The sequence below is a fragment of the Canis aureus genome, chromosome 22 (genome assembly GCF_053574225.1).
Source record: "Canis aureus isolate CA01 chromosome 22, VMU_Caureus_v.1.0, whole genome shotgun sequence".
NCBI classification, from domain to species: domain Eukaryota; kingdom Metazoa; phylum Chordata; class Mammalia; order Carnivora; family Canidae; genus Canis; species Canis aureus.
The window spans coordinates 158,412-181,368 of record NC_135632.1 but is presented as its reverse complement, the minus strand read 5'-3'; the positions used below and the strand labels follow the sequence as shown (position 1 = coordinate 181,368).

Here is a 22,957-nt window from a genome sequence, read left to right as displayed (position 1 = left end):
CTCCGGCCCCACAGCCTTCCGGCTCCCGGTCGGGCCGCCAGCCCAACCCCAGCCCCTACCCTCCATGGTGTGGCCACACCTGGTTCCCGACCCTCCTTCCCCGCCCACTCCCCCGCCTCCCCCCGCCCCTGCACCTGCACAGGCGCTCTTCCCTCTCTGCCCGAGTCTCCAAAGGCGTCTCCTTCTGCACGGAGGCCCCGCCGCCCGCTGCTGTGAGCTCAAGTACGACCCCAGAGGTCCCAGGTTGCACCCCGACTCCCCCAACGTGGCCCGTGTCTAGAGAGAGGTCCTTCCCGGAGGTAGCTAGGGTTGAATGAGGTTCTAGGTAGGACACTATCCGACAGCATTAGTGTCCTTATAAGAAGGGACGCTCGGGAGCTGCTTCTCCCTCCCTTTGGCGCCCGCCGCCACCCAGGCCACACGGGGCCCCTGCGGAAGGCAGCGGCCGAGAGCCAAGAGCTCTCACCAAGCAAACGACCCGTGGCCCTGCTCTTGCACTTCCAGCCTCTCAGAGGGAAGCGTGAGAACCCAAGCTCCATGGCCTGAGCTGGCCGTCCAGGGACCCTCACGCAGCCTGCAGACCGGCAGTGCCCCCGCGCTCCCCTCTCGCGCCGACCCACCCGCTGCCCCCACATGTGCCCGCTTTGCTCCTCCGGTGGCGCAGTCGCCTCCTCCGACACCTGCTTCTCTGTGCCCCGTCTTGGCTGCGTCCCCTTGCCCTGGGGGAGGGCGCTGGGAAGGGCAAATGCACAGGAGACGTCACACTGGGCAGCCCGGTGGCCTCTGGTGCCGCCTTCAGCCCGGGCCGTGACCCCCGGGTCCCAGGATCGAGTCCTGCATCGGGCTCCCTGCATGGAGCCTGCTTCTCCCTCTGCCTGTGTCTCTGCCTCTCTCTCTCTCTCTCTGTGTCTCTCATGCATAAATAAATAAAATCTTAAAAAAAAAGAAGGCATCAGACTGACATCACTGCATCCCCAACCCCCTACCAGGGACACAGGTGCCTGGAATGCGCCTACACGGCCGCTGAAATATCCGTCACTACGTCCAGGTTTTATGCTCAAGCTGAAAGCATCCCCGTGCGTCCCAGCAGCGTCCACACCGTCCAGTGGCCGCGCTGCGCCAGCCGCTCACCACCCCCGCACCTCGCAGCCAATCCCGGTTGGACTCCTCTCCGCTTTATAGGTCAGCAACTCGAGACTTAGAGAGGACGGTAGGTAACGTGCCCGAGGCCGCACGCCTGGTGCCCGAGACCGAGCCACAGGCAGGCTGCTACTGCGGGTCGTGCGGCCAGAGGGGCAGATACTGCACACGGGACTCCGAGCCACTGAGCGCAGGGACACGGGAGGAGGCCGCCTGCTGTATGCCCGACAAGTCGTCGGAGGGAGGAGAAGGCGTGTGAGTCATGAGCTGCACGTGCTGCAAATGCCTTGGAGGGAACAGGAATCGGGGTTTTCAGAAGCTGGGGTGGGCAAGGGCTGCCCCCGGCCTCAGGATGGACATCGATGGACACGCAGGAGCCGGGCGCAGAGGTGGGAAGACGCCCATCCAGTGCGGAGAGGCACTGGAGGGCTCAGTACCCAGGGTCAAGGCCTGGGGGACCCCAAGGACACAGGACCCCAAGGAACAGGACCTCTGGGAGCAGGAGGCTGAGTTAGGGCACAGCCTGGTTTACCCCAATGTCCATGTGCCAGGATGGGGCACGGGAAGGGGCCTGGGGCAGGGACTCCACAAGGGCACCTGGAGGGTGTCAGGGCCTGGGGGGCAGTGGCCCTGCTTGCGGAGGTCACGGAGGTCACACTGGGGCTCTGGCAGGTGACCTGGGAGAGGCCCCCGCATGGCTGGAGCTGGACTGGGTGGTTTGGGGACCCCACAGAGCCGGGCGCTGGGCTGGAGTGGGGCCCTCGGGCAATGTGGGTGCGGGTGCAGGTGGGGGTGCGGGTGGGGGTGGGGGTGCAGGCCATCTGGGCCGGGGCACTGCTGCTGGCCTGGGGGGTCAGCCCGCAGGTCACTGGGCCCCACTCGGGGCGCTGGTGGGGGACCCGCCCTGGACCCACAGAAGGAGCCACCCCCCCTGCCCAGGCCCCCCCAGGACGGCCGCCCCCCCCTGCAGCCCCCAGGCGGCTGGAGCCTAGATGGGAAGGCCCTGCGGAGGGTCCGGGAAGCTGCGGGCGGGCGGGGCGGGGGCGGTGCGTTCCCACAGTCCGGGCGGCGACACGCGGCGCTCGCACATTCCTGGGCCACCGCAGGCCTGGCCGCCAGTCAAGGCAGCTTCCGACTCTGGGGGCCGCCCGGCGCAGGCACTGCACAAGCCGCAAGCCGGCCCGTCTCACCGCGTGCATGGGCACGGGTGGGGACCGGGCTGACGGAGCAGCGGGGCCAGGGGGCACGTTCAGGCAACCCCCCCCCCACCCCGTCCATTCTGGAAAAGACCAAGAGGAAACGGAGCGGCAGGCCCTGGGGCGGGGGAGGCGGGCTCTGGCCAGGCTCAGGGGCGCTGCCCACCATGTCCTCCCTCCAGCCCCGACCTGACCTGTAAGGGGGCTGCTGCCCTCTGCTCAGAATCGCCTCCCTGGGGGGGTGGGGGGCCTGGGGGTTAGGGCCTGCCTTTGGGTGGGGTCATGACCCCAGGGGCCTGGGATGGAGCCTCGTGTGCCCTGCTCAGCGACGACCCTGCTGCTCCCTCTGCCTGTGCTCTCTCTCTGCCAAATAAATAAACTAGGGGCGCCCGGGGGGCTCAGGGCCCAGGGCATGACCCCAGGGTCCCGGGATGGAGTCCCATGTCGGGCTCCCTGCATGGGGCCTGCTTCTCCCTCTGCCTGTGCCTCTGCCTCTCTCTCTCTCTCTCTCTCTCTCTGTCTCTCATGAATAGATAAAACATAAATAAAATATTTAAAAAAAGAAACAAGAATCCCCTCCCACAATTCCCTGGTTATTGATGGACGGGGAAGCCTGGGCGAGCGCACCCCAGCCACCGGGTAAGAGATGCAAACACAGACAAGTAGAAAACGCCTCAGAAATGGGTCCTCAGAGTCTGGGGGGACGTTGGCTTCCCCGGGGTGGTGGGCATCCCCTGGGGGGACATGGGCTTCCTTCTGCGTGGACGCCCCACAACTCCCCCGGTTCCGTCCCCTGTAGGACGGCGCCTAACGGCCCAGGTCGCGGAGCCACTGAGGCTGGAGAGCACCGGGAGCTTCCCTGCGCCCAGAAGCCCCCACAGGAGCTACCCAGACCCTAGGAGACAGGAATGTTCTGGAAATTTCACTGTTCTGTTGCCTTTAATTCCGACAACTGCCCGGTGAGGCCGGTGCTGCCGCCGCCCCTGGTTTACCCCTAAAGAAACAGGGACTTAAAGAGGTAAAGTCACCTGCCTGGGGTCACGTAGCTGCGTGTGCCTGACCCCAGGTTCCTCGGAGCAGCCGCCGGGGCCTGTTCCCTGGGTCTCGGTGCAGGCACAGGTCAGAGGAGATTCCAGGCGCACAGCTGCTCCCTCCTCCCCCTGGACGGGCTTGGGCCCCGGGCTGCCCCCAACCTCCTCCCAGCGGGATCGCGCTGGATCCTCGGAGTCGCTGAGGATCCGCAGTGGCTCTAACTTCGACAGAACCCAGTAGATGCTTCAACCCCACCTTTGTTCTGTGAAATAACCGACGCCAGATAGTCTCGACCCTCACAACGTGACCGAAGGGGAAGAGGCCCGCCCCGAAGACGCACGGGGTCCTGAGCGCATTCAAGGTGACTCGTGCCTGAGTCGGCGGCCATGGCGAGCCCGCTGCGGGTCAGCACCCAGCAGGGCGCAGACGGAGATGGGAGGGCCCCGGGGCAGGGGGAGCAAGCGACGGAGACTACACCCCGGGAGGCCACGACCCCCACTGGGGGCTCCCAACCAGGTCAGGTGGAAAGGCCCGGAGGGAGACTGATGCGTCGTAGCATGACGAGACGTGCGAAGCAAGCGGGGGCCCAGCGTCCAGACCGGCTGCTAGTGAGGGCCAGAAAGGGCGCCCCGAAGAGGTGACCGCCGTCAAGGATGACGAGTGAGCGGTTCTGCAGACGGAGGCCCCTGGGAAGGCCGCTCCGGGCAGAGGACACACGACAGGACACGGAAAATACGAGCCACGCATAAAACACGCTGATCCACGGTAGAACATCAAAATGTTAAACGCTAATAATGTAATGTAATGTAAAAAATTACATCCTGCAGAAAAACAAACAGGCAAACCGCAGACCAGGAGAAGCTAGTCTCGGGACATAAATCTGACAAAGGGCTTATCTGCACCATATATAAAGAACCCCGGCCACTCAATAATAAAAACACAAACACCCCAATTGTTTTGAACGGCCGCCGACTGCACAGACACTTCAGGAAGGACGCACCAAGGACCGCAGAGACCCGTGTGAGAGCCCCACGGCAGCAGGCACGGGGAGACGCAAATGCAAACTACAAGGAGGTTGTTCCTCGCCTCCGGAAGGGTCGGAAAACTGGCGCCCTGTGGGCGTGGGTGTGGGTGTGAGCCGCCCTCCCCGCCGCTGCAGCCCGGGCCGAGCCCAAGCTGCCCACGCCCCGCAGCCCATCCACTCCCGCGGGTTCCCTGGAGAGAAGCCAAAGCGCGGGTTTCCAGAGTCTCCTCCGTGAAGGGCTCCCGCAGCTCTTTCCACTCTGGGCCTGAATTGCAGCAACCCGGAGGGTCCTCACGGGCACCTGGGGCTCCGTCGTCTCACACCTGCCTTCGGCTCAGGCCACGATCCGGGTCCTGGGATCCAGCCCCACCTGGGGCGCCCTGCTCCGCGGGGTCTGCTGCTCCCTCGGCCTCTGGCTGCTGCTCCCCCTGCTTGTGCTCGTGGGCTCACTCTCTGTGTCAAACAAATAAATAAAATCCTTTAAAAACCAGCAAGAGGGATCCCTGGGTGGTGCAGCGGTTTAGCGCCTGCTTTCAGCCCAGGGCGTGATCCTGGAGACCCGGGATCAAGTCCCACGTCGGGCTCCCGGTGCATGGAGCCTGCTTCTCCCTCTGCCTGGGTCTCTGCCTCTCTCTCTATCATAAATAAATAAAATAAAATCTTAAAAAAATAAATATAAAAAATAAATAAAAAATGAAAACCAGCAAGAGCCCAGAGGAGAGAGGCCGCACCATGTTCCCACAATGGAGCACTTCTGCTTGACAAAAGCAGTGACCTCTGGAGACACAACCACGTGGAAGGCTCCGGAAAACAGCGTCACGGAAAAGACCGATGCGAGCAGAGCATCCTGCACGACTGCGTTTATACGGAACTCTGGAACAGTCAAAACTGCCCAGTGCCCGCAGAAGTCGCATCGCTGTCGCCGAGGGAGGCGGCAATTCACCAGGCAGGACCGGGGCCAACCTTCGGGGCGCAGACTCGCTCGGGGCCGTGTGCCCTGGCCAGTACCGCCCAGCCGAGGCCTCAGCATGTGGCTGCTCCCAGGTGATAAGAAGAGCCAGAGGCTCCACCCTAAAGGCCTGCACGTCCTTCACTCGGCGCCCGAGGTGACCCGGGGGCGCAGGACCGCCGCCCGGGGAGGCCCGGAGCAGCTGGCGTAGCACAGGGGCCCCACAGGGTAAACTGTGTTTCTCTTATTTTCCTTGAGCAAAACCAACACAGCATTGTTTGCTTTGCCTCCCACTGCGGTTACTGGCCCCCGGCCGCTGGGCAGAGTCTGCGCTGGGGGGCCGCGGGGCACGCAGGTCACTGGCCGGTCATCCCCACTGCCCCCCCAGTCATCCCCACCACCTCCCTGGTGATCCCCAGTGCCTCCCGGTCATCCCCACCACAACCCTAGTCATCCCCACTGCCCCCCGGTCATCCCTACCGCCTCCCCAGTCATCCCCAGTGCCCCCCTAGTCATCCCCACTGCCCCCCCGGTCATCCCCAGTACCCCCCTAGTCATCCCCAGCACCCTCAGTCATCCCTCTGCCCCTCGGACATCCTCACTGCCCCCCAGTCATCCCCACTCCCCCCTGGTCATCCCCAGCACCCCCAGTCATCCCTCTGCCCCTCGGACATCCCCACTGTGCCCAGTCATCCCCACCGCTCCCCAGTTATCCCCACTGCCCCCCGGTCAAACCATTCCCCCCCCATCATCCCCACTCCCCCCCAGTCATCCCCACTATCCCCCCAGTCATCCCCACCACCTCCCCAGTCATCCCCACCGCCCGGCTCTCCCTCCCCGTCTGCAGGGATCCAGTGAGGGTAGCTCCGTGTCCGTCTGCCTCCCAGGCGCCCAGCTCCGTTCTCTCCGCTCCGTGCTCCCTAAGCGTCCAGCCCCTCAGGCTTCAGCTCCTGCAGAGATGCGCACCTGGCAGCGGGTGGTCGGGGACCCGGGTCCCGCGGTTCGAAGGTAACCGAAGCCCAGGGATGGCTAAGGAGCGCGCGTTGGGCTTGGGCCCTCATCCTGCCGCCCCTTAATCTGCTGCGTGATGGTGGGAACGTGACTCAGCTCTCGGGCCCCAGGCCCTTACTCACGGGCGAGGGGAGTCGGTTCCTGCCCTAGGGGTCACAGGGACCCAATGAGATCATCTGTCAGAGCACGTTCGGGGACTTAGGGTTGGGGTGTGTTCCCTCTTGCACCGTGGTTACCCCTTACCATAGACGTTTTACCCGAGCCGGTTGGCAAGAGACGGCGCGACCGTCCCGAGTCACGAGGCACGCGCGTGGGGAGCCACGGAGCCCGGCCTCCAGCCCCGGGCCTGCTCCTGTCGCGGCCTGGCCTCCACGAAATTAAAAATAAATAAATAAAATAAATAAATAAATAAATACACTAAAAACCAGGGGCTAAAGAGCAACTTCTCTGGCCGGGCCAGCGGCACACTCGGGGATGAAGGACCGTCCCCTCCTGCGCTGTCCTGGGGGCAGCAGTCGCCCACTGCGCTCACCACGCACACTAGGGCAGATGATGCGACGGACAAGCTGGGATTTCAAGCTGCAGGTATTTGACGACCTTCCGCGGCCCTCGGTGCCTCGGTTGGCCCGTGAAGCCCGATGCACACGCGCATCATCCCAAACCATCCGGAAACTTTGAGCATCGGGGAGCTCGTGAAGCCTGAAGGGCTGGGCCGGGGGGGCACTGGAGCCCCGATGGGGGAGGGGGCGCCTGGCTCTCACCTGCGCCCCCCGACCTGCCCGAGCCCCCAGCGGCGCGCCCGCTCCGCCCCTTCCCCTCCCGCAGCCCGCACCCACCAACCCCGGCCCGGCCCGCCCTCCTGGTGCCCGTGACATGACGCTGCTCCTCTGGGTGACTGTGGTGCAGACCCCAGGTCTCCTGCACCCCGAGGCGCCCTCCGTGCCCGGGCCCTGCTCATCACACAGCGGTGCAGAGGACGGTTGTTTTGAGCAGAACCCTCAGCCTCTACTTCAGGGGTCCTTAGGCTTCCAGGATAGGCCGCAGGTGGAACGTCTGGGCCCCGCACCCCGGAACCCATAGACAGGACCCTCTGGTCCCAGTGCGATGGTCCTTGAGGGGCCCCTAGGGTCGGGGAGGTCACGCGGGGGGAGCCCCGGGAGGGATTAGCGCCCTTATGGGAACTCTCCCTCGGCCGGGGACACGGCAAGGACAGCGGCCTTCCAAGCCTGCGCCCCCGTCTGTGGGCACCCGGGCCTGGCTTCCCAGCCCTGTCGCGGGAGATGAAGGTCTGTGGGTTCAGCCGCCGCGTCCGTGGGTCCGTGGTATTTCGTTCTGGCAGCCCAACCCCTAGGAAAAGGGGAAAAGCAGCTTTTGACGTCAGCTTTGTCAAATCTACTCAGTAAAAAACAGAAGCAAACCCAGGCGGGCCCGACGGGACATTACCAGGCACCTTGCGCCTTCCGCGGCGACAGGGAGGCCGAGTCGGAGCCACTCCCTGCTGGAAAGAGGACCCGGTCCCTGGGGCGAGAAACGGGCCAGGAGAGGAGCAGCAGATCCCAGACGCGGTGACTGGACTCGCGGGGATGACGCGGGCGGAGCAAATGGGGAAACAGAGGCAAGACGCCGCCCAGGCGGGGTGGGCGCAGAAGGGGACAGGTCGGGAGGGGCCAGATGGGAGCAGGGATGGGGCGGTGGGGGCGGGAGGGGGCGCCGGGCCTAGAGAGGGGCCCGCCTGGTGCTGCGGCTGGCCGGGGTCCGGTGACGCGACGGGCAGGCCCCCCCTCGGCGGATCCAGATCGGCAGGGAGCTGGGCCGCCGAGGCCTGGCTGGAGGCTGTCGCCGCCCGCCCGGAGCCCCCGCCTCGGGCCCCGCCCTCGCAGGGAGAGGGGGGACAGCTGGGCGAGCAGTGTGGCCTCCCAAGTGGCCGTGGGAAGGGGCTGGCTTGTCTGCTCCCCCGCCTGCTCTTCCGCCTGCTGTGAAATCCGCCTCAGCTGGACGTGCCCAGGAGACCCGTCCCCATCTGTTCCGGGCACGGTTGGCAGGAAGGCCTCCGATCCAAGAGGTCGCTTGGCCGTCCGCGCGACAGAGGCCGCCTCGGTGGGGGCAGGGACGGAGCCGCTGCAAAGGCACGCTCGGCCTGGGAACAGCTGCCCCGCGGGCCCAGGAGGCTCCGGGCCGCTCCCACCTCACCCGGCCGGGGCGGCCTGCAGTGACGTCATTGGCCCCGTCGGAAGGACATCTGTTCTGGACGACGGGCCCGGGGTGCGGCCGGGGCGAAGCCCACCGCAGTTCAGGACTCGGGTGACCCAAGGCCAAGAGCCTGCAAAGGACCTGTCCAGACGTGTCCTAACTCGACCAGGAAGCGTCCTCAGCCAAGACCCCGGGCGTGCCGGCGGGCCTCCAGCTGGGCCCCGTGTGCGGGTCCGGTGCCCCCCGCCCCTGCAGCAGCCCTGAGCCCCGGGAGGGGGCCGGGGGGGGGCACCGCTGAGCCAACAGCTGTGCATAGTCAGCAGCTTCCTCCCAAAGCAGGCCTGACACCAAAGTTCCCCTCCCGGGGATTCCGTGGGGTGATGCCCCCACCCCGTGAGGTCGGAGGGAAATGGGACGAGGGGGAGACGCAGGATGCAACTGAGGCAGCTTCCCTCCCGGCAACGGGTGTGTGCCTGCTTGTAGCACGTGTGTCCCCGAGGCCTCCTCCTCCCCAGGCTGGGCGTAGCCACTCAGCACAGACGCGGTGCCTCAAGGTGCCTCAAGGTGACGGGACGTCCTGTGCGGCAGCTGCGGAGCTGAAATGGGGCTCACTGGGCTGTCCTGGAAGCTCCGGGACACAGTCCGTTCGCTTGCCTTCCCTGGCTTCTGGAGGCGCCCGCGCTCCTGGGCCTGTGGCTCCTTCCTGCATCCCCGGAGCCGCAGGGCCCGGGCACGTCTTTGTCACGCCATGTCACCCGGACACCGACCCCCGGTTCCCCTTCTCACCGTCAGCTGACGAAGATCCTTAATCCCGCCTGACACCTGCGGACAGCCCCCCAGCAGGCCCACGGGTTGCAGGACTAGGCTGTGAGCGTCCTTGAGGGACTGTTCCCACCTTCCACAGGTGCCGTCCCGTCCCGTGTCTTCCTGGAACGAAGGGCTCAGGGGTTTATGCATTTAATCAGGCTTGGCCCCGTGCGGTCCTTAAAGCTGGGAGGCGAGACCCTGGCTGTCCCTGAGCTGCCCTATGACCCCACATCCTGCTTGCACAGCAGCCGACTTCGCCAAGGACAACCAAACCCTCCAAAATCAGGGAAATCAGGGGACAGATGACCCAGGGTGGCCACTGCCTCCCAGGCAGACGGATCAAGCCCCGATCCCAAGCACCAAGCAGCTAGCCGTGGGACCTAGGCCTTTCGGAGCCTCCGGGTCCCCATTGGCACCGCAGGGCCGAGGCCTTGCAGAGTAGGCTCCCCGCTGCCTCGTTTCCATACTTTCATCCAGCAAAGGGCCCAGGAAGGAGACACCAAAGCCACCAGAATGGTTTTTCTCCAGAGCTCCCCATGCATTAGGACGTCTCGAAGCCCCTTTCTCACCTGCTGTAAGTGGTTCGCGTGTGTGGGGGTGGCCGGGAGGGTTTGCACTTCCTCGTCTCTCTCTCCCGCAGAGCTGTGAACACATCACGAGGGGCAGCAAGGCCCCGGGAAGTGCTTTGCAAATCTTCAGTAGCCCGGAGCAGGCCTTTGCTGAGCTGAGCTGAGCTGAGCGGCCTCCTCTCCCACCCCCTCCCTTGGTTGCAAGGACCTTCAGAGGACCCAGGGCCACCCCACGCGTGATGGCTCCTCTCTGAGTCCCTGTGCCTCCCAGGTTGGCTCGAGCTTCAGCCCCTGGTGGGATCGCCCAGGGGACACGGGCTGGCTTCTCCCTGCATCCCCGCCCCCAGCTCCTGCACCGCGAGCTCCACCCGGGCGGGAGCGGAGGGGCCGGGAGGGGCCGGGAGGGGCCAGGAGGGGCTGGTGCACGACGTGCGGGTGCAGGCAGCCGCCCCTGGTCGCGGGGCTTGGCGCGTGCCTCCGCCCGCCCTTTCCCACACCCTGCGCCTCCGCGACCGGGGCTCCCCCCTCGTCAGAGCTCCCAGGCTCAGCAGGCAGGCTGCCATAATTCTCAAGAATAAAGAAAACATTTTAGGGTTTGACAAGCCCAACATTTGCATGTCTGTTTTCAGAGAAATACCCATCTGGGGGGATTAAGCCTTTTTTTTTCCCCTCCCTCCCTTTCCAATCCCAAGTATGAAAACATTCTTGACATAGTTGCCTGAAAAAGGATTTCTAAAGAGAAAAATACCTCCCATACCCTGTGATTTCAGTGACTTGGTGTGAAAAGCACCCGAAAGAAAGGGAATGAGGTGGAGAACAGAAAAGAAAAAAAAAAAATCTCTTTAGGCAAACAGCTTGTTAAGCTTCCAGCAGGCGATGCATTGGGCTTCCTCTCCGGTCTCAGGAGCCACGCGTGTTGGCGCGGACTCATCCCCAGACGCTGGCCTCCCCGAGGAGCAGGGCCTGTGCTCCCGTGGGCCCAGGGCCGGGCAGGCGGCCCGGCGGGGGCAGGAATCAGGCCTGCAGCCCGGCTACTGAGCAGCCCCGAGCCTCAGGGAGCCCTTCCGGGGATGTGCCTCCCTCTGGGGGCAGCGGCCTCTGCAAACAGAGTGCATTGGACGGGGAGGGGGAGGGGCTCCCAGACAAAGGGCAAGCAGGGTGGCTCATCCCAAATCATTAAAGATTTTTAGCAGAAGGCGATTTCCACGAAAGCCAGCTGCTCTCCGTCGGGTCGGGTCGGGAACTGGCGAACTCCTCAGCAGCAGGGCCCTCGACACCCTGACCTTGGCTCCCCACGCCCTGAGGGAGGCGGACTTGTGCCCGAGAAAGTGACCGGGGACTGGGCGGCTGGTGGGCGCGGGCAGATGTAGCAAAAGGCAATTTTTAGGTTTTGAAGGTGAAGGAAGCGTGACATTGGCCAAGCTAAGGACCATCCACCCGTCGGTTCTCTCAACCATCGAGCATCCACGGCGGGCGCAGCGCTGGTGACGCCCGGGAAGGAGGTGGATCTGGAAGGAAGGAAAACTCAGAGAGGCTCCCGTGGGCTGACTGACGGGGGCCGGGCTCCCTGGACAGAGCCCCGAGGCAGGTGGCCGGATACACGCCGGACGCTCGGGCACTGGCGGTGGCCTGAGCTCCAAAGCGCACAGGCCGGGGTGGCCCATCCTGCGTGCCCGTCGGGAGAGCAGTTTCTCCACGGAGCCGAAGAAGAGGAGCTGCAGGGAAGGCCCCTCTCCTCCAAGGGGTCAGGGTGCGAGGGGAGAGCTCGACCTGGCTCATCACGGGACACGGCCGGAGCCAAGGAGCTCAGGGCAGGACTCGGGGCCAGGCCAGGGGGGGTCAGGGCACGGAGACCATGGGGCAGGGGGGCTGGAGAGCAGAGGGCTGGGCCGCGGGGGCCTGAGGGCGAAGAGAGAAAGGGTGGGGGTGAGGCCGGACACTCCACTTTGGGGGGAACCTTCCCTTCAGTCCCCAGGAAGCCTCGACTCTGCGCGAGGCTGCCTGAGATGAGAGGAGCAGGGAAAGCGGCCCGGAGCCACCCATGTGTGACTTGTCCCAGAAGTTCAGCCTAAATCCCCCTCCCCACCGCCTCGTGCTGTCCCGGCGACAGTCTCAGACTTCACGGCCGCTTCTCAGGAGCCCAGCACGTTCGTTCCTCACACAAGATGATGCACGCGGCCTCCCCGCCTTGGATTCCCCCCAAAGCCTTGCGCATTCCTCCGCAGGACAGAAGCAGAGGTTGGAGAAGCTTGCGACCAGCTTAAGGGACAAGGGCCCAGACAGACAGACTCCAGGTGCAGCGGAGCCGGGCCCGGGTGGGGTGGCTGCCCCTGGAAGGCGAGCGCGGCCACCCCGAGGCCATGGGGTGGCGGGTGAGACCCCGGCTCCAGCGCCCGGTTGTGCTCAGTGCTGAGCTGGTTAGTCACTCCCCCGGCTCAAGTCGTTAACTCGGGGAGGAAGCCACGCTAGCTGCCCCCCCTCGTCCCGGGAGCTTGCTGCCCTTGCAAAACCGATGAGTAATCAGACATTCCCGGAGCCTGGCTAAGCTCACTGCCAAGAAAGGTGTCTTGCAGCCCATGTGCTGCTGCTGGGGCAGCCACGCCACAGGCCCTGAGTCACCCTGGATCCAGGGGAGAACAAGGCCAGACTTGCCCGAGTTCAACGTGGCCCCGCGGAGACGGGCTCCCGGGGAGGAGGTCACAGGTCACCAGGCCCGCCTGCCCTTCCCTGCCCCGGCCCGGGCCGCCCCGCGTGGGACACACAGGGGTCCAGGGACAGGCCGGGAAGGACGGGACCAGCCAGAGCCAGGTGTGTCCTCGACAGACGGGGGAGCTGAGGCCAAGGAGGCCGTGGCGCTCGCCTCAAGTCAAGTCGCGGGACTGTCACCCCTCAGTTCCGGGTCCCCAGCAGCTCCCACTGCACCAGGTTCCTCCAGCGTAACGTTGAGGCCTCGATGTTCAGGAAACGCGGGAGCGGAAAAATGACGAAACCCGCTCCGGGCCCGTCAGTAGGCAGGTGGCTTAAAAAATGAAACATAGGGGATCCCTGGGTGGCTCAGCGGTTTGGCGCCTGCCTTTGGCCCAGGCGGTGACCCCCGGGTCCCAGGATCGAGTCCTGCATCAGGTCCCTCCATGGAGCCTGCTTCTCCCTCTGCCTGTGTCTCTGCCTCTCTCTCTCTCTCTCTGTCATGAATAAATAAATAAAAATAAAAAAAAATGAATGTAGTTTTTACATAACACGACATGTGAATTAGCCTCTCAGACCGATGCGACTGTCCGGGCCCCGACGCGGTCTCATCGCCAAGAGAACAAGACGCAGGAACCGACCGTTTACACTCGACCACCTCGGAAGAAGGGAAACTCGCACACTCACCCGCCGTGTGTGCGGGGCACACGCTCGCCTTTGCACAAACTGCGGGGAGCGGTGAAGAGCTTGCACGAGGCCCTGCTTGTGGCCTGCGTCCTTGAACCCTGGCCCGGGAGATGTGATTAAAACCTAGAAGTCGTAGTCCGCGCAAGGCTGGAAGTCAGCCTTCCTGAGGAGCTACAGTGCGTGGTGGCTTCTCTGGACACATAAGCATTTAAGCTGAATAAATGGCGGATTGATGATGGGAGGATGAGAGAATTAAAAAAAAATAAATGTTGTCTGAGCTCCAGGGTAATAATTAACTAGATGGCATCACGTTTTGGAAAAGCCAAGGAGCATAACTCACAGAACTTTAGAGCCAGGGGGGAGTCTCAGGCTGTGACGCGCCGCCGCTCCTGAGGACCTGGACTCCCAACCTCCGTCAACTTAAAATCTCCGAAAACTTCTAAAAAAAAAAAAAAATAGGGACGCCCGGGTGGCTCAGCGGTTGAGCGTCTGCCTTTGGCTCAGGGTGTGATCCTGGAGACCCGGGATCGAGTCCCCCGTCCGGCTCCCTGTATGGAGCCTGCTTCTCCCTCTGCCTGGGTCTCTGCCTCTCTCTCTGGGTCTCTCAGGAATAAATAAATAAAATCTAAAAAAAAAAAAAAAAATCTCCTGCTTCCTCATCTGCAAAATGGGAACCACAATATCCCCCTGCTGGGATTTTCGTGCGGCTCCCCCGCGATGGAGGCTGATGTGCAGGACGGGTGTGGAAGGCCTGTGCGCCCCGAGCCCGCCTCCCCCATGGGCCTGGCCCCTCGGGCCCAGAGCCTCAGCATCCGTCTGTCTGTCCCTCGGGAGGCCCCTGCTGCCCCTGCTGCCCTTTCCCCAGAGGACACAGAGGGACAGCCCCGGGAGGACGGGTGCTCGCAGGCAGAGACCATGAGGGCAGCCACACCTTGAGCTGAATCAGCCTCCACCGCAGATTCACCCACGATTCACGATTCACCCCCAGCCTCTCCCGGGACTAAGCGGCATCCGGGGGACGGCCAAGCCCTCAAGAAAAGTGTCCCTGCAGGTGGCTGCGTGCAGACCCCTGCAGCTGGGGGTGCAGGCCGGGGGAGTGGGACATCTCGGGGTGCAGAACCCACCCCTGGCTGAGGCCGGAGGCTGCAGAGAGGCCGGTGGGAAGGAAGCAGGCAGCTCGCAGAGTCCCCCACAGGTAGGGGGGTCATCCTGCACTTGGGTCCAGAGCCAAGGGCTCCCCCGTGTTCCCGTTGCGTCCCTCTACCTCCATGCAGACGGGTCTCGGAGGGGGGATGCCCCACTGAGGGTCCAAACACTTGTCTGAATGCAGGAGGAAGGCAGGGCCTGCGGAGACCCACCCCGCACGGAAGTGCGCTCGGCTAGGGCCACCGGGCCTGTCCTATTTACGGCTACTAATCATGCATAAGGGCCACCGGAGGCCCGGTCTCTGCTTGGCTGCACCCTAACCCCGAAAGCTTCCACCCACGTGTAGCTTGCACGGCCCCTGCAGCTGCACCCTCGCTCCTGCACCCCCCCTCCAGTTCTCCTCTCAGCACCCCGACCCCCAGGCACAGACAGGGCCTCTCCCCTTGGGGTCCCTCCACCTTGCACGAACGGGCTCACTCAGTCGTTCATTCATCAAATACGCACCAGACGCCGGTGGGCCTGCCGGACGCCCCACCGGTGTCGCTGCACGGGACTCCTCGTCAAAAATCACGCAGAATATGGGGTGTCTTCCACGGCCAGCCGGAGAGGAAGGCTGTTGGGAAAAAATCCTAAAATGCGATGATTTCTAAGCAACGGGGAGAGCAGCAGAAAGCTGGAGTTTGTATGAATGCGTGATTATTTATTAACTATATTCCTCTGTCTTTGATTTTTTTCCCCTCAGTCACCAGAATGGAATCAATAAATGGCAACATTTTCCCATCTGATGATTTTATTTATTTTTTAAACTTTATTTATTTATTTATTTATTTATATTTTTCATCTGATGATTTTAAATGAGATTACAAAGACAGGGAGTTTTAATTTCACATGCATTAGTTTCTGGGTCTCGGGTCCTTTTTTTTTTTTTTTTTTTTTTCTCAAAGCAGATAAATGAGGTTCTAAACTTAGGATAATAAGGCTTAACAGTGAGGCGCTTTTTAAAAAGTGAATCATTTCTCAGTTCTCCTTTGCTAATCTCTCTTGGTAACATTAATTATGAGTTTGTGCGGCGTGCCCCAAGGCGAGCTCGGCTTTCCCAGGACAATTAAAGTTACTTAATTATTAAAAACTGTGTGTGCTGCTGCCCAGAGAGAAAGAGGCAGCCGGGCCCGGCTCCCACCGCCCCCCACAGGAGTGACCGGACACTCTGTGGGAACTCGGCTCCTTTCCCTCGCCTTTGTAATTCTTTCAATATAATCTATGAAAATCCCCTCGCCGCCCCTCCCACCCGGGCGGGAATGATTTAGAGGCGGCTCTCCCTGGGCTGAGAGCAGCCTGCCGGCTCCGCCCGCCTCGGGGCTGGGCTCCAGCTACTGCCGGGGGCTGGGGGGCCGGGGCTGGGGGGCTGGGGGCCTGGGGGGTCGGGGGATCAGCAGGCGGGGGATGGGGGACCAGGGGACCGGGGAGGGCTGGGGGGCTGGGGGCCAGGGCTGGGGGACCAGGGGACCGGGGGGGGGGGGGCTGGGGGGCCGGGGGACCAGGGGGCTGTGGGGCCGGGGACCAGTGGTTGGGGACTGGGGACTGGAGGTTGGGGGGCTGGAGCCAGGGGGATGGGGGGCTGGGGGACCAGGGGGCTCAGGGTTGGGGAGCAGGGGGCCAGGGGGCTGGGGGTCAGGGACTGGGGACTGGAGGCTGGAGGCTGGGGGGCTGGGGGCCAGGGGTACGGGGGCCGGAGGACCAGGGGGCTCAGGGTTGGGGAGCAGGAGGTTGGGGGCTGGGGGACCGGGGGCCAGGGGTCAGGGGTTGGGGGTCCGGGGACTGGTGGGGGCAGGACAGGGAGCCTGGGGGCCGGGGGTTGGGGGGCTGGGTGGCCGGGGACTGGGGGTCGGGGACTGGGGTCCAGGGACTGAAGGACCAGGGGGCCGGGGGGCTCGGGGACCAGGGGACCAGGGGTCAGGGGTTGGGGGTCTGGGGGTCAGGGACTGGGGGCTGGGGGTGGTGTCCAGAGCGAAGCCCCTCTGGCCCAGGGGCACTGGAGGATGTGGAGCCCTTGGTTCTGGGCCGCCTCCTCTTGGCCCCACCCCAAGCCTTCTGCTCCCAGCAGCAGGACGTCACCCACACTCTGAAAATGGGGAGGCGGGAGGACGAGGGGTGCCACAGCCAGGCCACGAAGGCAGCAGACAACCCCAGGGGCAGATGCTAGTCTGTAACAGCCCTGCTTCCGGGAGGTTCTTTGGTTGTGCTCCTGGTTCTGCCCTTAAGACCCCAGAGAGACCTCGGGCAAGTCACTCCTGTAATTCTGAGTCTTGGCTCCACGGTCCAGGCGTCCTGCAGGCTCTGGGGGCCTCCAGGCCCTGATTCTCTGAGGAGTCTGACATTTAACCTAAAAACGAAAACTCAGATTTTCCCATTCCACTTTCTATTCTCATTCATTCAGCACCCACCCCCCCAACCTGGGCGCTGTTCTAGCTCCAGGGGTGGAGCAGAGAGGCTGCGTTATCGGATCCCAGGCATCATCCTGTACCACAGACGCCAGGAAGGGGGAGGCTGGTTCTGGGGCCCCCCAGACGCCACACCCGGTCCCGACCCCGGCCCTCGGCCTGCTGGCTGCTGCGATCTTTGCTTTCCCCGCTTCTGAGCAGTTTGGCTCCTTCCTCCCCACCCCAGCCCCCTCCCTGGGCCCCAGATCTCCAAGGAAGCCCAGCCGGTTAGCAACACGCTGCCCACAAGCGAACGTGAGCCACGCAGATCATTTTACATTTGCCGGTGGCCACACAGTCAAAAGGTTTTCGGGAAAAGTGCCATTTATTTTAATGATATCTCTCATTTAACCGGTATGTTCAAAAAATCACCGTTTCAGCTTGTAATAAACATGCACTGATGAATCAGATATTTGATATTTTAAAAATGGAATCTTCAGGACGCCTGGGGGGCTCCGTGGTCGAGCATCTGCCCTCGGCTCAGGCTGTGACCCCGGGGTCCCGGGATCAAGTCCCGCATCGGGCTCCCTGCGTGGGGCCTGCTTCTCCCTCTGCCTGTGTCTCTGCCTCTCTCTGTGTCTCTCATGGATAAATAAATAAAATCTTTAAAAAAAATAATGGAATCTTCAAAATCTGGTGAGCATTTCACATTTACAGCACATCCCAGTACATCCCAGCCTGGCTGGGCCATGCTTCAAGGGCCCCCGGCCGCCCGCGGCCTGTGGTCACTACACCGGGCGGCCCAGGAGCGAGGCCCCTCACGTCCCTGACTCTCCATCACCCCTCGGTACTCAGCGCAGTCCAGGGAGGGACCTGTGGGACAAGCATGAGGCTCGCAGGCGAGATCCGGAGCCACGTGCCCCAGCAGGCAGGGGATGGAATAACCGAGAAGGAAAAGCACGCATCATTAAGTGCAGAGGTGGAGACGGAACCCTACGTGGAACTGGGCCCCTGCGGGGAGCTGCCTGCCGCTCACCTCCGTCCAAGGGGCCGCAGGAACCACCACCTTCCCACGGAGACCTGCGTGGACCCAGGGCAGGGCCGGAGCGGGGCGCCCACTTCACGGATGGCTCCGCGCTATTAAAATTTTGAAATACATGGAATGAGGACTGTTGGGATACCGGGCACCCCCCGGGTCCCCGAGGCCTGCCCGGCGCAGCACTGTGCCCGTTCCTCCCGGCCGGGCATGGGCGGGAGCGAGCGCAGGTCTCCGATGGTTCTGTGGCTCCACAATAGGAAGAGGGAGGCTTGGCCGAGGCCCAGGGCAGGAAGACGCGATATCGAGTGACTTTGAAGGGCCCTTTTGTTTCCGGAAAGGCAGCGGTTTCCCCTCGGCATCCCTGCCCCCGCTCGAGCCGCTGTCCCTGGGATCCCTCCACCACCTGCTACGAGAGCATCATCGCTCCCCCCGGAAGAGCCTCTGCCTGAGAGGTGGGGAGGGGAGGGAGGCGCTGGCTGGGAAGGAGCGTCATCCTCTCTTCCCAAAGGATGTCATTCATTCCCAGATGTCATTTCCAGAGGCATGATGCCACCCTGCCAGCTGCCCTGGTAAATCCTGGCATCTCCAGCCTGCGTATGACACAGAGCAGTGGGGCGGAGAGAGCGGAGCGTGAGCGTGGCTGCACGTGCGCGTGCCCACCTGTGCACCTCTGGGGCCTCGCTCTGGCGTCCACTCACTCATTCATCCCTTTAGCAAATGCTGGCTGGGCATCTGCAGCCCCTGTGCTGGGCCCTAGGGATCCGGGGGTGCCGGGCGAGGCCAATGAGATCTCACCCTCCGGAAGCTTACGGCCCCGCAGCACCAACAGGCATTAAGTTAGAAGGAATTTGGGGCCAGGGGAGGGCTCCCTGGTTGAGCTTCCGCCTCCAGCCCAGGGCATGACCTGCGGTCCCGGGATCAAGTCCCGCGTCGGGCTCCCTGCATGGAGCCTGCTTCTCCCTCCGCCTGGGTCTCTGCCTCTCTCTCTACATCCCGCGGCCCTTAGGACGGAGCCGGCAGGGCGGCCGTCCTCCCCGGGCAGCTAGAGGGCCCCAGGAAGGCCCCAGCAGCCAGTCTTGGGCACATGGAGTAGGATCATTACCGTCCTTTTCCGGAGCACTTCTTGGGGTTTAGAAATGAAAGTCACAGGCCTGGGGGCGGGATGGGGCCAGGGAGGGGAGGCCCAGCGGCGTTTCTCCCCCCATCGGAGCCCTGAGCCCTGGGGAGCCCGTTCCTGGCCGTGCTCCCCGCAGCCCACGGAAGCTTCTTAAGGCCACGTGGCCGCACACACCACGCGCCCCGCCCCGGGGAAGGGCTCCTTCTCCTCCATGACGTGGAACTGGGGGCCCGGGATGCCCGGCCCAGCGTCCCCCCGCGTTCGTGAGCCCAGACATGTGGGTCCTCTGGGCGGGTTTGGAGATCCGGTCCCTTAACGAGCGGAGGCCGGCTGCCAGGTGCAAGCGAGGGAAGTGCCGCCTGGCCTCCCTGGCCCCAGGGGACCAACCCTCCGAGCGTGGGACCCACAGAGTCAACACACTGGGCCAGGCCGGCCGGCTACTGAGTCATAGTCTGGGCTCGGAGCCTGGCGGCGTGTGTACTTTTAAAGCCTCCCAGGTGACCGGCTGTCACCTCAGCAACCAGGCGGCGGCCCAGCTGCCCTCGGCCCCCCCTGCGCGGGTCCCCCAGGCTGTGACGGGGACAGGCCCGGAGGAAGGAGACCCGCCAGACGCAGCTGCAGGCACACTCCGCCTGCGAGCCTGGGAGGGAAGGTGTGCGAGGATGAGCCGCAGCGTCTCTCGGCCTCAGTTTACCCCGTCGCCTCCCGTACGGGCAGCGTTCCTACGAGTGTCCCCCGAGGGGGCGGCGGGGGCAGAAGGGAATCAGCCGAGCGGCCCAGTTCTGCTCTAGCCTCCCGGGAAAGCAAGCGCAGCTGTGGGCAAGGCCAGGTGCGGCGTGGGGGGGGGGGCAGCTGCCCAGCCCCTGCCTCCCCCCTCCCCCCGTGCAGCCCCCGCCCCCCGCAAGCCCCCCCAGCTGCAGGGCCAGCGTATTTGCTTTCTCTCCAGTTACCCACACCCCTCAACGGGGTCACTCTGCCCCACGCCGGGGGCTTCTTGAGTTTCTAGGCAAACACTGGGACCCTGGGGCCCTGCAACCTTATCCCTCCTGTCATTAAACGCCGAGAGTCCCAGGGGAGCCCAAAACTGTGTGAGAGCCCCCCCAGCTTCCCGGCCCCGGCTCGGCCCCGACTTGGCCCCTCCCTGCTCGCCCGGCTCGGCAGGCGCTCGGGCCCGAAGGAGCTGCCACAGATCTGCCGTCAAAGCCAGGGCCCCACCGAGGGCCACACTGACCCAGGGAGCTCCCGGGTGCAGCCCCGTCCAGGCGACCCCCCAGGTCCCCGTCCAGTCCTGTCCCCGGCCCCCCAGGACTTCTCCTGCGCCCGCAGGGTGTCAGCTAAGCCCAGGCGGGGAACTAACAGGGTTTTATGAAGACTCAGCAGGTGTGGGAAGCCACCCACGCGGCGCGGAACCACAACTGCCGGAAAGGACCCGCCTCTGATTCTCCAAGCCTGGCCCGCCCGCGCCTCAAGACCTGGAGGCCAGAGCCAGCTCCTCGGGGCAGGGTTCCCGGATCCCTGCCGTGGAAGCGCCCGCTCCCTCCTCTCCCCGCGCAAGCACCCACCGCATCCTGCTGCCCCGAGCCTCAGGGACCGCTTGGGGGGCCCAAACCCAAGCTGCCACCGTGGGGCAGAGCTTCACCCTCCTCATCCCCTGCTTCTTCGAGGACCACATGCCCTTCAGGACTTTCTTCTCCCGCCTACGTGGGGATGTGGGGATGCTGGTCGCACCTCAGCCCTGCACGCTCCCCCCTCCCGTGCACCCCCCTGCACATCCCCCCATGCATCCTCCTATGCATCCTCCCACATCCCCCAACCCCCCACACCCCCAGGCACCCTCCTCCGCATCCCCCCTCCCCGCACGCCCCCCACTCCGCCCCACCCTCTCACAGGTCCTCCGTGCTTGCTGGTGCTGGGCCCCTCTGCAGACTCCGCCGGCCTCACCCGGTGACTTCCCCAGGCCCCCTCACTGCCCGCCGGGCGCACTCCGTCGGGGAGAAAACCCAAGGAGTGGGACCGCGTGGGCTTCATCTGTCTCCCAGTCCTGGAGGCTCAGGGCCCGGGCGGCTGGGCCCCCCCCCAGGGAGGGGCCTGGGGGTCCCTGGACCTCCACCCACCGGGCTGCAGAGCTCACCCTGTGCTCTCACATCCGGGATCTGCAGGCGCCCCAGAGCACCCTGACCAAGCTGCCCACGCCGGAATCATCGTCGTCGGCATTTTACCAAAATGCTAGACCCCGAGCTCAGAGCAGAGAGAGACGCGCTTTCCCCGCGGCGCACCTGGCGGGGGCAGATCCCACGGCTTGCGGAATGGGTCCAGATTCCCCGGGTCGCTGTGAGGTCGCTGTGCCCTCCGCTGGTTTCCACTCGGAGGAATCGGGCCCAGGCTGCGTCCACCCCCAGATGCTCTGCTCCCCAAGGCTCTGCAAAGTAAAACATGAGACTGCCCGGGGCGGGGGCGGAAATGGGGCCCCGGAAACCAGCAGAGCACCCAGAGGCGAGGCAGCTGGAGCCGGGGGAGCCCCCGTAGGCCAGGGGGTGCGGCGGTGGGTGCTGGGAGCCCAGGAAGCCTGAGGGCGGGGGCTGCCTCCCCTGCGGTGCTTGTGTGGCTCCGGGGACAGGTGTGGTGGCCGCAGGGGCCCCGCAGGGTGGGGCGCTCCCGGCCGCAGCTTCCTGTTCTGGCTGACGCAGGGCTGACACGGGCCCCCGCTCGCCCCACGGACGTGCCTGTCATGGACCGAAACCTTCCGATGCCGGTCCCTAGCCCAGGTGGGGGCGGGGCTGGTCACACCCAGAGTCCCAGCAAGCGCGGCCCCGGGCCCTCGGGTCCCCCAAGCCAGCAGGAGGGGCAGCTTGCTCCGTGGTGCTAGAGGGGAAACCAAGGCACGAGCCCTCCCGAGCATCATGTTGTAAAGGGGAAGAGTCCACATCTGAATCCAGCCGGGCCCCGAGGACGCTCCACCCCACCCAGGGCCTAAGGGCCGCGGTCGTCTCGCTCAGGAGCGGGCAGCCCACGCGCCCACGGAGAACTGAAGGGGACCAGTGACTGGGATGGTTCTAGCTCCTTCCTTTGCCCACAGGGGACGAGCACGAAGGCCGAGAGTAGTGGTGCAGAAAGCCGTTTGCCCAGACGTCCTTGCCGGAGACAAACAGATAAACCTTTTTGCAAGTTTGGTTACACATTAACTCGGCACCCAAGGGCGCTGCCCCTACGAGCAGACAAAGTCCTTGCCCTTGGCCTGAACAGGCCTGAACGGGCCAGAGGAGCCCCGCAGCATCCGGCCACGCTCCTGGAGCCCATGCGGGCACCGCACAGCCGCACGGTGTCGCCCGCGGCCCCCTTGCCCCAGCCACCGTGACCGGCCGACCCCAGGGGCATTGCTGGCGGCTCCGGGTGGGAGCCCCCTCTTCCGCCCGGATCGGAGCCTCTGCTGGCTTTCCTCGGTCACCCGCGGGCCGGCTGAGGGCCTCCTGGCCCGGAGCCTGGACGCGGTCGCGGGGAGCAGGGCGGGGACGTCCTGCACAGGCCTCAGCGAGGTGCCCACCTGCCTTGCAACGCAGCCGTGCACCCAGGTGGCGCGGGTGGAGGCCGCCGCGAGTCCCCTGCTAAGGGGTCGGTCCCGAGCCGCGGGGCGCAGTGTGGCAACGGGCTCGCCCACTGCGGTGGGTGAGGAGGAAAGGGAGCCACAGGCCAACAGACCCGAAGAGGACGGCTCCCCTCCGGCGGTGGACGGCGCGGGCGGGACGCTGACCTCGGGCTGACGCCCCAGCACGGGCCTGGGCACCCCAGTGAACCCCACGGGGCCCAGGCGCCTCTGCCCCCTGCCCGGCGCGGCGGGGGCCGTCGTGACTCCCACTGGGGTCGCCGCTGCTCCACCTCAGGACCGACGGCCGCCCCAGCCCCCTCAGGCCTCCCACCCCCCAAGCCCCTTCTCTCCCTGCCCGGGCT

General features: G+C 64.5%; 2 long non-coding RNA genes across 2 annotated transcripts; both read right to left on the bottom strand.

The window, feature by feature from the left end:
* Window positions 1-3,180: 3,180 nt before the first annotated feature.
* On the bottom strand, window positions 3,181-15,831 carry LOC144293615 (uncharacterized). Its single transcript, XR_013360776.1, has 3 exons — window positions 14,941-15,831; window positions 9,919-13,729; window positions 3,181-4,845 (listed from the first exon to the last, which is right to left on the bottom strand). It is a non-coding gene; the product is annotated as an uncharacterized LOC144293615 (long non-coding RNA).
* A 573-nt stretch (window positions 15,832-16,404) lies between these two features.
* Window positions 16,405-22,165, bottom strand: LOC144293614 (uncharacterized). Its single transcript, XR_013360775.1, has 3 exons — window positions 21,289-22,165; window positions 17,893-17,993; window positions 16,405-16,819 (listed from the first exon to the last, which is right to left on the bottom strand). It is a non-coding gene; the product is annotated as an uncharacterized LOC144293614 (long non-coding RNA).
* Between the last annotated feature and the right edge of the window lie 792 nt (window positions 22,166-22,957).